This window comes from Lagenorhynchus albirostris, chromosome 3 (genome assembly GCF_949774975.1).
Source record: "Lagenorhynchus albirostris chromosome 3, mLagAlb1.1, whole genome shotgun sequence".
NCBI lineage: Eukaryota > Metazoa > Chordata > Mammalia > Artiodactyla > Delphinidae > Lagenorhynchus > Lagenorhynchus albirostris.
The window spans coordinates 58,352,706-58,365,707 of NC_083097.1; positions in this window are offsets into that span (position 1 = coordinate 58,352,706).

Sequence of the window (13,002 nt, forward strand, 5' to 3'; positions counted from 1 at the left end):
TCCCAGTTAAAAGCCTTTATAAGTGTTCTGCTCAAGAGCTATCTCTGGAAGCACAAACCACTACATCTGCCACTGAGTCACATGCAATGTCAGGTTGAATTTTTGTTTTTTAATGATTTTATTTTGGTCTTAAAGAAAGATAACAAGAAAGAGAAGCCGTCAGAAAAATGAGCACATTCCAAAAACCAAACAAGCTGTCTTCCCCCAAAAAGCTTCACTTTCACTGTTGTTTATCATATGCTAAAGTGATTTGCATGTTGTTATTTCAGGTGGAACTTTCCACTGCATTTCCATTCTCTCAAGAGCCAGTTGCTACCCTCCTCCTCATTCTGTCTTGTTGCTATGGAAACAGTGATTTACAGTAGGACCAGGAGCAAAGGTAACAAGGCTTTAAATAGAAATAGTAACAAAGGAATCATCTGGAGAGAACGCGGAAATTGCTCTCCATCAAGCAAAATATATTCGGGGGGGGGGGGAATGCCTGCATTTACAATCTGCCCTAAAAGAATAATTATCTAGCAATAAAGACACTTTCACCATCTTTGTTCAACTGATTTTATTTTTAAAACCTGAGTGACAGTCGTAGAGTATACGTTACACAGTTTGAATTTTATTTACTTGCCCTCTCAAGTGTTAAAACCTTTAGTCTGTCTTATATAAAAGGAGATTAAAGTTTGCCATGCTAAACTGATAAAAATGATTTCAGAGTCCTCATACTCATAGAGAAGTTTCTATGGCTCAAGTTACCAGAAGTAGCGGTTAACCTAGAAGTCATTATACATTTGAAACTGGGGTATGACCTTAGACAAGTATCTTGAACTATAAATCTTTGTTTCCTCCTCTGGGAAATAAGATGATAACACTTATGTCGCCAAGTTATATATAAAGATTTGAGCTAATAAAAAGTTTGGCATAAGATAGGCATTTAATAAATGCAAGCATGGTGGCATCACAACTGAATTCCTCAGCACATACCAACTGAATAGAGGTGACAGTTTACAGACTCATCGTGGGTGGCAAGACAGGGGAAAAGGATCCAGGCTTGACCTAAAAATTCCTGTGAATAATCCACAAAGTGGGTTCTCCACACAAGCAGATAATCAAGCATTGGCTATATATGGAAAAGAGCTTCCCCACCCAACCAAGATGAAGGTCCTGATGGGCACAATAATTCCAGCTTGTGGTTTGACACTGAACACTGGCAGTGTGGGCTTTCCCCACAAGCTCAACTATTCAGAGCACAATCCGCCCTGTGGCAAAGGTGATCTGAGAGTAGTGCAAACTCCTCCCTTCTCTCCACCAGCATCCAGACTGCTAAATATTTGGTGCCAGTGGTTACGGTCGATTCCATTTCCAGAAATGCAATGCAGCTGGAAAATATTTTTTACTTACAGTGGAAAAAGCCTATATGCTGTTACGTATCTACTCAGCAAACATGGGAAACCATTATGATACATATAGAAATTGATTTGAATGCAACGGGAAGCAAAGAGTTCACCAAATCCCAAACAGGAAATAAAGTCTATGTTGGTACTACGGCATAAGTTTATCTACAGTTCACATTATCATTTGTGTTTACTAGCGATAGTGAAAAAAACTGGTCCTTTTTTCTACAAGTAGCTGACTGAATTTAGAAATGCTTTGGAAATGTAAACTTAAGTTTGTTAGTGTAAGTCCTTTCCACTCAATTCCTTTCATGATTTTACAAAATGTGAGAAAATAAGCTGACACTAACCCTTACACTTTTGTTGCCATGTATTTTTACCATATGAAATGACGTGGAGACCCTAACACTAGGAATTCATTCAAAAGGTTTCAATAAACCACATTTAGCTCCATTTTTTTCTCCCTGGCTCAAGAAATCTTTCAATGTAAATTAATAGTATTTGCAAGAAAACCTCCACTTAAAGGTACCTACAACGTGTCCTAAAATGCAGCAGGCATTTTATTACATATCTTGTTTAATGTTCACGACAACCCTGTGAAGTGGATATGTTGCTATTTTACAAATGAAGAAACCAAGGCTGGGATAGGCTAAATCACCTGCCAAGGGCCATAACGTTAGAATTAGAGCCAGGACAGATCTGTTGATTCCAAGCCAAGTGCTCCTTCTTCTTGCCGTAGGGCAATTTTTTAATTGTATGGAGTGGTATCAAACTATACATATCCTTTTGTAATTCCCTGATTGAACTTCTCTAAGAGTTGGAAGCCAGGTCTTCCAGTAACTTTATTAAGAGTCACCCTTACTTGGTTTTTGATTGCTATGATGACACATTAGTTTTCTTTCCACTAAAGGCTGTGACAGTGGTTCCAACTCTTAGTTTTTAATACAAATGCATAACCCCCTACCCCAACCAATTTAACAGAATCTCTGAGGTGATGACCAGGCATTTTATATATTTTTTTAAAGTGCTCCAGATGATTCTCATGTATAGCCCGGATTTAAAACCACAGCTTGAAAGGACTATATCTTAGTGAACTTAGGAAGTCACTGATTGTTAAGTCACATCCTGATTTCAGAAACATTAAAATGGGAACAATAGTTAAAAGTGATAATAAGACACCAGGGATTGTGAGACGCATCCCAGTTTCAAGGATATTAAAATATGAACAACTGTACATTTCAGAATTATTATTAAAAGAGAGTTTACCATATCAACGGAAGAAAAGTTAGACATGTGATCTTGGGTTACTCCATTACTTAAAACAGGTCAGAGTAAAATGACCTCTAAAGTACCTTTTGTATATAAGGCTTTGTGATTTGACTTTATATTCGTCACACGACAGTTACTGCTTGTCTCCTTAATGTGAGGTGAAAATCATGCAGTACATTATCCCAAAAAAAAAAGTTTGCCCAGCAAGTCAGCCCATCACACACCTGCAGTCCAGAAGCAAGCAGAGATGGAGGAAGATGAATAGCTTCTTTCAACTCCTGTACAGCCCATTCTGGGTGAGAATCAAGAGCACCCTCTCCCCACCCACTCCTCGGAGCTCAGAGATCTTCCCTTCAACATCCCCCAGCACTTGCTCCTCCCTCCCTGGCCCCGCAGAGACCAGCAACAGATTATTCAGAGTTTTCTAACTCACGCTTCCAAATGTTGTCAGAGGGTAAAAGAGGAAGACAGATTACATGAGCATTTGTGTATGGTAGAATAATAGGGAGCCATTTAAAATCATGTTTTAGAACATGAATATCATGGGGAAATTCTCATGATCCATCATTAAGTAAAAAATTAAAGATGCAAAATAATCAGGACTAGAGAAAAATACATAAAAATTATAGCATCAAAGTGCAGCAGTGACAGATGGTCTTTATTTTCTTCAGAGTTTATTTTCCAAATTTGTACAGCAAACATATAGTATGTTAAACACCAGAAAAAGTGTTATGCATATATGGAGTAAATGTGGTTTTATAAAAATTAGAGTAACTATATGGAAAACTGCTAAGAACCAATATTAAATAAAAGGGAAAGGAATACAAAGTTTCTTTTACAACTAAAACTTGCAACTAAAACTTTATTTTACTAGGTGTAGGCAAAAAAAGACTAGAAGGATAAATACCAAAATATTAAGTAATTATATTCAGGTGGTGGGATTATAGATCACTTTTAATATTTAAATATGTAATTATTAAATATTTATGTTCCTAAATTTTTTTTTTTTTTTTATTGGTACGCGAGCCTCTCACTGTTGTGGCCTCTCCCGTTGCGAAGCCAACAGGCTCCGGACGCGCAGGCTCAGCAGCCATGGCTGACACGCAGCCGCTCCGCGGCATGTGGGATCTTCCCAGACCGGGGTGCGAACCCGTGTCCCCTGCATCGGCAGGCGGACTCTCAACCACTGCATCACCAGGGAAGTCCCCTAAATTTTTTTAAGGAGAAAGTATGGCTTTAAATTTTCTTACTTTTAATTATGAGCTTTTCAAGCATATAAAAACTATCACACTCAACATACTACTCATATTTAATAGATATTAGCACTTTGTCATACTTAATTCAGATTTCTGTATTTTTAAGGAATAAAACTTACAGTTAAAATTCAGCACCACCCTCCCTTTTTTAGAAGTAACCACTATTCTGTAATTAGTATTATTATTCATATGCATGTTTTAGAACTCATGCTGCTTGTATATGTGTCTATAAACCACATAAACTATTTTTTAATTGTATGGAGTGGTATCAAACTATACATATCCTTTTGTAATATTTTTCACTTTAAGGAAGGTCTTGCCATATTAATATATGTAGATCTAATTAATTGATTTTAACTACTGTATACTATTCCATGGTATGAATCCACCAATCTATTCATTCCTCTGTTCCTCAAACTTAGTGTGCATCAGAATCACCTGGGGAGCCCGCCCAAGCACAACATTTAAATGAATGCGCATGGCCATGTTCCAATAAAACTTTACTATGTTGTAAATTAACTATACCTCAATTTAAAAAAAAAACTTTACTATGGGCACTAATATTTGAATTTCATATAATTTTTACATGATATAACATATTGTCTTTGATATCTTTAAGCATTAAAAAAGGGTAAACACAATTTGCAGGCTATATAGAAACAGTGAGCTGGATTTGTCCCAGCAGGCTGTAATTGGCCAAACCCCTACTCCAGTCAATGGAGTTGGGTCATTTCCCCTTTTTTACTATTGCAAACAGTGCTCCTTGAGCATTTGTGAGACAGTCTTAAATACTTGGAAGTGAAATAACTCAGTTATAAGGACCTACATCTCCAATTGTACTGGGAATTACCAATTTTGCTCTACAAAGCAAAATCTGCCCTCAACCAATGAATATGAGGTTCTGTTTTGTTAGAGCCTAGCCCTTTGTTGTTTCCCCATCTGACGGATGTGAAATGGTACCTCACTGCTGTTTTACTTTGCATTTCCTGATCATTCCTGAGGTTGAGCATCTTTTCAGTTGCTGACCATTTGCCTTTTCCTCTCCTCTGAACTGCCTCTTCATACTCTGACCATTTTTTTTTAAATTACTGATGTGAAGTCATTTTTATATATTTTGGATACTTATTGTTTGTTGAATTTTAGAAAGAAAAAAAACCCAGTTTGAGTTTTTTTAATCTCTACAATGCTTTGTCTCACAGATATTTACTAATTCCAGTGTAGTTAAATGTATAAATCTTTTTCTTTACAATATGTTCTTTATATGTTTTATTTAAGAAATCCCCTCCTATTCTACTATTTTACATTTTTAATTCCCCCCATTTTCCCCCTAAAAGTTTCTAAGTTTTTATTTTTCATATTCGGCTCTTTAATCCACTTGGAGTTTATCTTTATACTGATGAAAGTATACATCTTTGTGTGTGTGTGTGTCAATATGGTTAGACGTTTGTCTGTGTTGGTTTGTAATGCCGCCTCTGTTACATTCAAAGTTCAATACATACGTAGGATTTCTTTAAGGAGAAAGAAAAAAACTCTACCTCAAGTTTATCCTAGAGGCAAGGATGTAGAAACAAAGTTAATGGGCTAAGAACAAGTAGTAAATAGCAGGTCGCTGTGTATAGGTATCCAAGAGGTATGTGAGCAATGCCAGAAATTATCTGTTGGAAAGCAAAAGCCTCAGGCACATTAGTTGTTTAAATGTAATTTTTTTGATGGTGCTGGGATAAAATATAAGTAAACACTTTGTAAAAGAAATTTCTCCCCCAAAAAAGAGATTAAAACAGTGATCACTTCAAAAAACAGGAGCTAATGGCTGGACAGTTCTCCATGTATACAACCACCATCTCTGAACCTGAGGTTGGCTACCCAGGCAAGGCAGCAGAACATCAAGTGAGGCTGACCTGGGCGAGGGCAGTCACTGAAGGCTGGCAATGCTGCACGAGTGAAATCAAGAGGGAACACGCATATTTAGCGTCTCCACTGGCTTATTTCAGAGAGTGCAACAGGTAGTGAAATTAACATGCAATGTACAGTCTCACAGAGAATCAAGCACCCGTGAACCTCATGTGATGACTGGGTTTCGCTGAAATATTAGGTTGAACCACATGAAACTGCCATTTCTGTAGTTTAAAAAAAAAAAAAGAAGGTTGACTACCTTCACTTCCATATACCTCAACAGAATAGAAGAGGAGGAGACTAACCAGTTAATAATTATCCAGGAGTCTCTTGCTCCAAAGCTAGTCAATATAGTGGAATTTTTGACTCAGATCCAAAGAAGAAACTCACTGGTGCTGGAATTACTGATGCTTTCCCCTCTCATGTCATTAACTCACTGGCAAAACTGGAAATTAAATTTCTCTCAGACTAAACAAGAGGAGTCCCTGACTTACAGACCTGATGACTTTTTCTCCAACTGATCAGGATTATGGTCGCAAGAAAGTGGTTCCAGGCGTTCCTTTACCTAAAGCTCACCTCCCCGACAACATGAATAATGCTCTTCTCAGAAACGGGATCCTGTGCTGCTTACTCACACCCAGGAAATGAGATAATAAAACTGCTGAAATTAATTAAGAGCATCTGTTACACTAAACAAATAAAGCATTGTGGGTCTTTCAGAGAGAACCAGCAGAGCAAACTCTTTCCTCCATGACACCCAGTGAGGCCGCCTTCCGAAACAGCGCTCTTCACAGGGCTCTTCCAACTATTTCCTTCCAAATCTGTGGTTCAGGAGTCACATTGGTTCATCCTTCCAGCTGTCAGCTGGGCAGCCCGCTTACACTCAGCCACATTCCAGCTTTTCTAAACATAGAAAAGAATTTTCTGGAATTTCACTGCACCTCCCATTCTGAAACTAGGAAATCAGATTATGTGAGTGTACCAAGGAAACTTGAGGGGACCCAGTGAGCTGTGAATCTCTTTGATTAGCATCCCAAAGTACATGTATTAGGCTAACTACGACCCGTCTCCGATTTTCTTGTTTCTTTTTGTCCTCCCCTATTGTCAACACGGTCTCAGGCTGCTCCCTTAGGGTCATGGTTAATTAAATGAGACTATCCTAAACTAAGGAAATTGAATTGGAAGCTTTTAGAATTTTCTTCTCATCATCTAATTACAGGAATAGCATTTATGGGCAGTCTAACTCTGGCTAATTTGCTCTCTGAATCTTTTGCTATCATACAATTTGAACATCAAACCCTGCAACCACAGGGTGGGTATTTTCCACTGCTCTGGTGGCATACTTTTTTCAAGTTTCCCTAAAGTGGATTCTGCCAGAAGACTGCCTTCAGGCTACCCCGGGTAGTCAGAAAGTCTTCAAAAACCACATCCAAATGACTGCTGTTATCCCCCTACTCTGAGCATTCCAAGATTTTCATCACTCCGCGGCTCCAGATAGAGCCACTCACATTAGACATGGTTGAAAAGAGAAAACTGAGACAGGAAATTATGGGCCTTCTCTAGCCCCCCCAGAACACTAGCTTCCTCACATCCCCCTCACACTGGACAGTATCACCTCACCAGCAACTATATAACTGAGAACCTTACAGTGATAGGAGATGGATCCTTCAATCTATCCAACTAGTTTTTCATCTAATCCTCCTGCTTTCTTGTACTTCTCAGCATGTTGTCAACCATCCTTTCCCATCTCTGCATCTACAGTCTGAAAGGAGTCCTGCTAACTCCCCACAATGTCCTTTCAGTAAGCCCATGAAAAAGACCTGCCAGAGTAACTGTCAAAGCAACTATCTGTGCTTAACTGCATGGGTGAAGATGCCTGGGTGGCATAAGTCCACGGGTAGAACTGGCTTCAGAAGTCACATGATGCCCTCAGCATTGCATCTCTCATCTCTCCACTGCGTGAGCTTCATTCTCAGCCTTCATCTTAGGGTTCCCCAGGATACAGGTCTTTTGCATCATCAGCCAAGCCACAGTCTCCAGGTTTTTCATCAGGAAACTCCAGATCAGCTCCCCTCCTGTTCCATGGCTCCCTCATCCCACCGTGATTCCTCCTTTCCCTAAGGCAGACAAACAGGTAACCAGCAAAATGGCCTGGAAGGAGTCATAGCTTCGGGCCAGAGGGCTTGAGTTGTATTCTCAGCCCTATTACTCCTCTGTTGTGTGTTCTTGGACAATTGATTTCACCTTCCTGGACTTCAGTGTCCTCATCTGTAGAATGCCACTTCCTCAGTGAAGCTCCCCCCAAGCACCTGCCCTCCCCCACCCAGCTTAGTCACTTCCTCCCAAATATTCACAACACATTGTACTGCACTCCCCCTGACACACAGATACTGGAGCGGCAGCTCTCCTGGAGAGCAGAAAGTGCTTTATTTCTCTGCCTAGCCCTGGGCCAGGATACATTAGCTGCGGAATATTTCATTCAGGGGTAGGATCAGAAGATCTCCGCGGCTCTTCTAATTTTTGAAATCGCATGATCTCTGATCATTCCACCCCAATCCAGATTCACCCCTAACGAGGTGAACCCATCCTCTCTGGGTCCTCTTCTTCTCTGAAGCAATTCCTAGAATCCACTCTCCACTTTTGAGATTTTTCCAGACTAACTAACTTCTACCCATCTCTACACCCAATTCTCCTTCCTCTGCATTATTCACTATGTTTCATATAATCCCAAGTATTCCTTCCCTTTGTGGTGTGCCTTGAAAAATGCCTGAACTGCCGCCCAAGCTGGCCAGTTTTTTACCTTTTACGCCTTCATTCCTGACTATTGCAGAACCATCCTAGCTCGGGAGGTGCCAGAAATCAAAGGCTGTGGATCGATCAAAACAGTGCCCCAAGCATGTAGCTGTCTCCTAAATGCTTTTAAGGGTGATGAATGGTAATGAATTCAGATTGATTATGTTGCTATATTCTGCAGTATACGTTCTCACTCCAGAAGAGCACAAAGGTCAACTTAAAAAGTCTAATCCTGTGACTCTCAGTGGGAGGGGACAACTCACAAATGTCAGGGGGGAGGGGGTGGCAGGGCTTATAGTTTGAAAAAACATATTCAGTGTGATCATACAATCGTTTACCTTTGGAAAGTGAAAAAGAATGATGATTATTTAAAACACAAACTATAACTTTGATTCGTGGGTACTGGATATATTCGTCTTTTCTTATGTCCAGAACAACCCTACGATTTCACAGGTACGGCTACTAAAATTCAAAGAGATAAGTTACTTCTCCCGGATCAAACAGCTAGGAAACAGCAGAGGTAGCATTTGAACTTGGGGCTGCTCTTCATACCGCTACAGTTTCTCCATGACAGGCGCAGCAACTGTGGCAGGCCCCCGCTTAGCTGATTTTGTACTCTGCCGTTCTCCCTCTGAGCCTGACGGACATGGTAAAGGACGCCACAGTAACCTTTGAGATTTCAAAAAAAACTCTGTCCCACGTGATGGGGTGAGTAAGACTTCCTAACAGCCAACCAAGAAAGCCTCGAGGTACCAGGGTTCAACCAACACCCAGTGTCACAGAACAAGAAGCAATGCCCGACCTCCTTCCTTACACTGAAGAGTCAATGTGCCTCTGGCTTCTTCCCAGAAAAATGAGGTGGCTGGATGATCCAGAGGCTCTGTTTGTCTCACAGTCTCAGCTGACTAGCCTGGGAGAAGCCAGAGAGTCAATACAGACTTCTGAACACCCTCTATGTACCAGGCATGTTCCAGATCAGTGTCGCTGTTGAGCTTTTCTTTACAATGAAGTTATTAGAGAGCTGAGTGGAGCCTCCAGGGGCTTCAAATACAGTGGTAGAGAACAGGTTATTTGACCCCCGGGGGAAATTGGACAACGGTAATATGGTTTGAATGGACAAAATCTCATTTTTACAAACACATCCTGGCGTTGCATTCTCCTCTTCCTAACCTGCAGTTCAGGTTTCACTTCATACTACATTCTGTGTGATGACTTTATAAGAGTGGCTGAAATCATCCACTCCTTCATGTTCAGAATCACTTTCAAGAAAGAGCTTCGCGGGGAGTTTTCACACTTGGCAAATTTAAACACCACTGTGGAGGCATAGAAAGCAGAAACAAAAATAGTTTTCAGGGCAAATTAGGTCATAAATGTTGGTCTGATATAGAACCGACCTCAATAAAGACCTTGCTGAGAAAGTTGTAAACAAAGGAAAGTGGCACATCCCAGAGCTTTGAGGCGTATGCTATGCCCCAATGAAGAAAACCTGAGCTTCTGTTAGGAAGCTGGAATCCTAAGTATGGCAGGAATAGCATTTCTGAAACACTTCTGAGGGGTTTTTGCTCTCAGTAAATTTTCTAAGAGCAAATCACTACCCCTTTCCCTTTCCTTCCCTTACCACCTACCCTACCTGCCCCCCATTTTTCCTCTATGAAAACTAAATTCGAGGCTGAGGTTTACGGTCTCAGGGGAAGGCAAAACATAGTGAGGACAAATAATGCCACCGCTTTTCTAAAGAATTTTTAAAACTCAAAGTAGAGACAATAGCCTTGAAAACCAAGACCCCTCTGATATGCAAAAGCCAGCATTTTTAACAGATAAAGGTTTCCTGAGATCCAAAAACTTGGTTTTTAATATCAACAGCCATAGCCCTAAATAATCTCTTTATAAAGCTTATCCACAAATAATGGGTGGCGGGGGTAGGGGAGACGGCATTTTCTCTCCACCAGGAGGAGAGGAGATTGAAAATATTCCTGGCCGGAGCGAAGTGTCGAGAAACCAGAGGGGAGAGCAATAGTGTTCCCTACTGGGCTATTCCGCCCCGCCTCCAGGCCCCTGCCCAAGTTAAATTCCGCGAGGGCATCCCAGTGCAGCCGATTTTCCCAGAGGCCATTCACCTGCCAGTGCTCTCAGGGAGAAAGCTGAAAGAGGTGTCTGCGGAGAGACCCACTCCCACAGCTGGGACGTGGAAGGGCAGAGAAAAGTCACAGACATGAAGGGGTCTCCTGGTTGGAACGTGGAGGATGCAGAGTGTGGCGCGGTGGTGAGGGTGAAGGGCTGGTAGGGAGAGGCCACGTGGACACAGCAGCAGAATCCGGGAGGGATTGGGGCCAATAGCCCTTAAGGATTAGAGGGCCAAGGACATCTCATAGAGTGCCAGCCCCCGGGGCCAGGGGCCAGAGGATTCCCCACTTCATTCTGCGAGTGCTTCCAGCCCCTTCCCTTTCCTGTGAACTTAGATGCCACCACCCGGGACGAAGGGAGAGGCAGAACCCTACAAATGACTGGATGGAGGCAGGAAACAACTGGGTTATCGCTAACTGGGTAACTGGACTGTTTTCCTTGAAGTGGCAAGATTCAATGTTCAGTTCCCAAGGAGAGTTACGATGTCAAGGTAGAGATTAAGTTCAACTGCTTGTGAATTCATATCCATTATGTAACTTAATTAAACCAGCAAAAATTTTAGCCTTCACCAGAGCAATAAATAAATCCAGAAGAAGGTGGGAGGCGGGGGGAAAAATCAGTGGAATCATTCTTTTTTAACTTCTACAACACAAAATAATATATAAACTATTGTGGTATTAGAAAGCTTCTTGGAAATTTAAGGCATAGTCCCGTCACTGAATACATGTCACCTTTTTAATTTTCCTGGTATTAAGGGGTTCTACTTCAGAAGTTTAATCAAATATTATAATTTTCATTAAAACTTCAAAATAAATGAGGCTGAGCATTTCAAAATGCAAATCTAATCGGGGCAGTTCTCCCCAACGTCCCCCCCATGAGGGTGGGAGCTAATCTGCTTTTGCCCACCATTGTCATCCCAGCACCCAGCAGGGAGACTGGCATCTAGTAGGCCCTCATTCGTTGAATGAATGAAAAAATGAATGAATCAGTGTGATGAGACTGGAGAACTCCAAGTCTCCTTCTGGCTTTGAAATCCTGCATCACATTTCCCAGACAAACGATGACAAGAACCCCATGAATTTCAAAGAGTTTAAACTGATGAATCTTTGAAGTACTGAGAAATAGCTTAATATGTTTCCATCCTATCAATTGCAGTTCTAGTATCACAAGTATACTTATACACACAATATGTTAATTGACCTTATTTAATCCAGTTCTTGATCCTGAAATCTAATTAACACAGGCATTAAGTTATTAAAAACTTGAAAGTCTGAACTAAGAACTGGGGTAAATGTTAGCGTAGGAACAGGTATAATTCTTCCAAGTTGCAATTAAAATTAATACATAGAACTGGTCATGTTTTGTTCCTTAAGAAAAAATACATATGGAAATTACATTCTACTAAAACAGGATAGTGCAAATGAACACACTTTCTTTTTCCCAGATTGGTCTGTGGAGGAATTACTTTATGTCCATGACAAAACTTTTTCCCTGGGAAGAGTAAGTAGTAAAGCTTAGGTCTTCAGTGTTTACCCTCTGATCGTTTGTTCATCTTGTTTTGCACATAAACATTTCTATAGGTTGCTGGCTACCTATATAAACGGCTGCTACTGCAGCAGTCCTCACATTTTCAGCAACTGTAGGAATTTAAGATTCTCAATTCTCCACAAAATACTGCAAATTCTTGTTTCTCCTCCACCAAAATCTCTCACAGTCATTAAAAGTCTTTATCAGCATCACCCTGTGCTACCTAACAATCTAGTCTCCTTAAAAATAAACGCATGGGGGGAAGTTCTTCTCAATGATAAGCAAACAGCAATTATTATTCCCTGTTATTAAAATGCTCTCAGTTAATTGCACAGATAGCAGCAGAGAGATTACCTTAAAAGGTTGGATACCAAAGGGGAGTTCGTCAGAGTTCTGAAACTTCTGGTCTAATTTAGAAGACAGTTTACAGAGAGATTCAGTAAATATTTGCGAGGAACCATTAACATTGAGTAAACAATTCAATTCAATGCTGTCAAAGAAAAATGTATTTAAATAATTGTAAAAGAACCTTCCTCGATAAATGCTGAAAACGAATTATTTTGACATGAAAACAGCCCAAATGCATTCACAGAAGACGACTACCAACCACATTTTCTAAGCATTCTTTGCCGTATACACAGTTTATCATCCTGGGCTGTATTTATAAGAAGCACATGTTCAAAAAAAAAAAAAGCGCTGCTGTTTTCACTTGGGGATTATTTTACAGGGAATTCAGTGAGCCAGCCCTTTCTTAG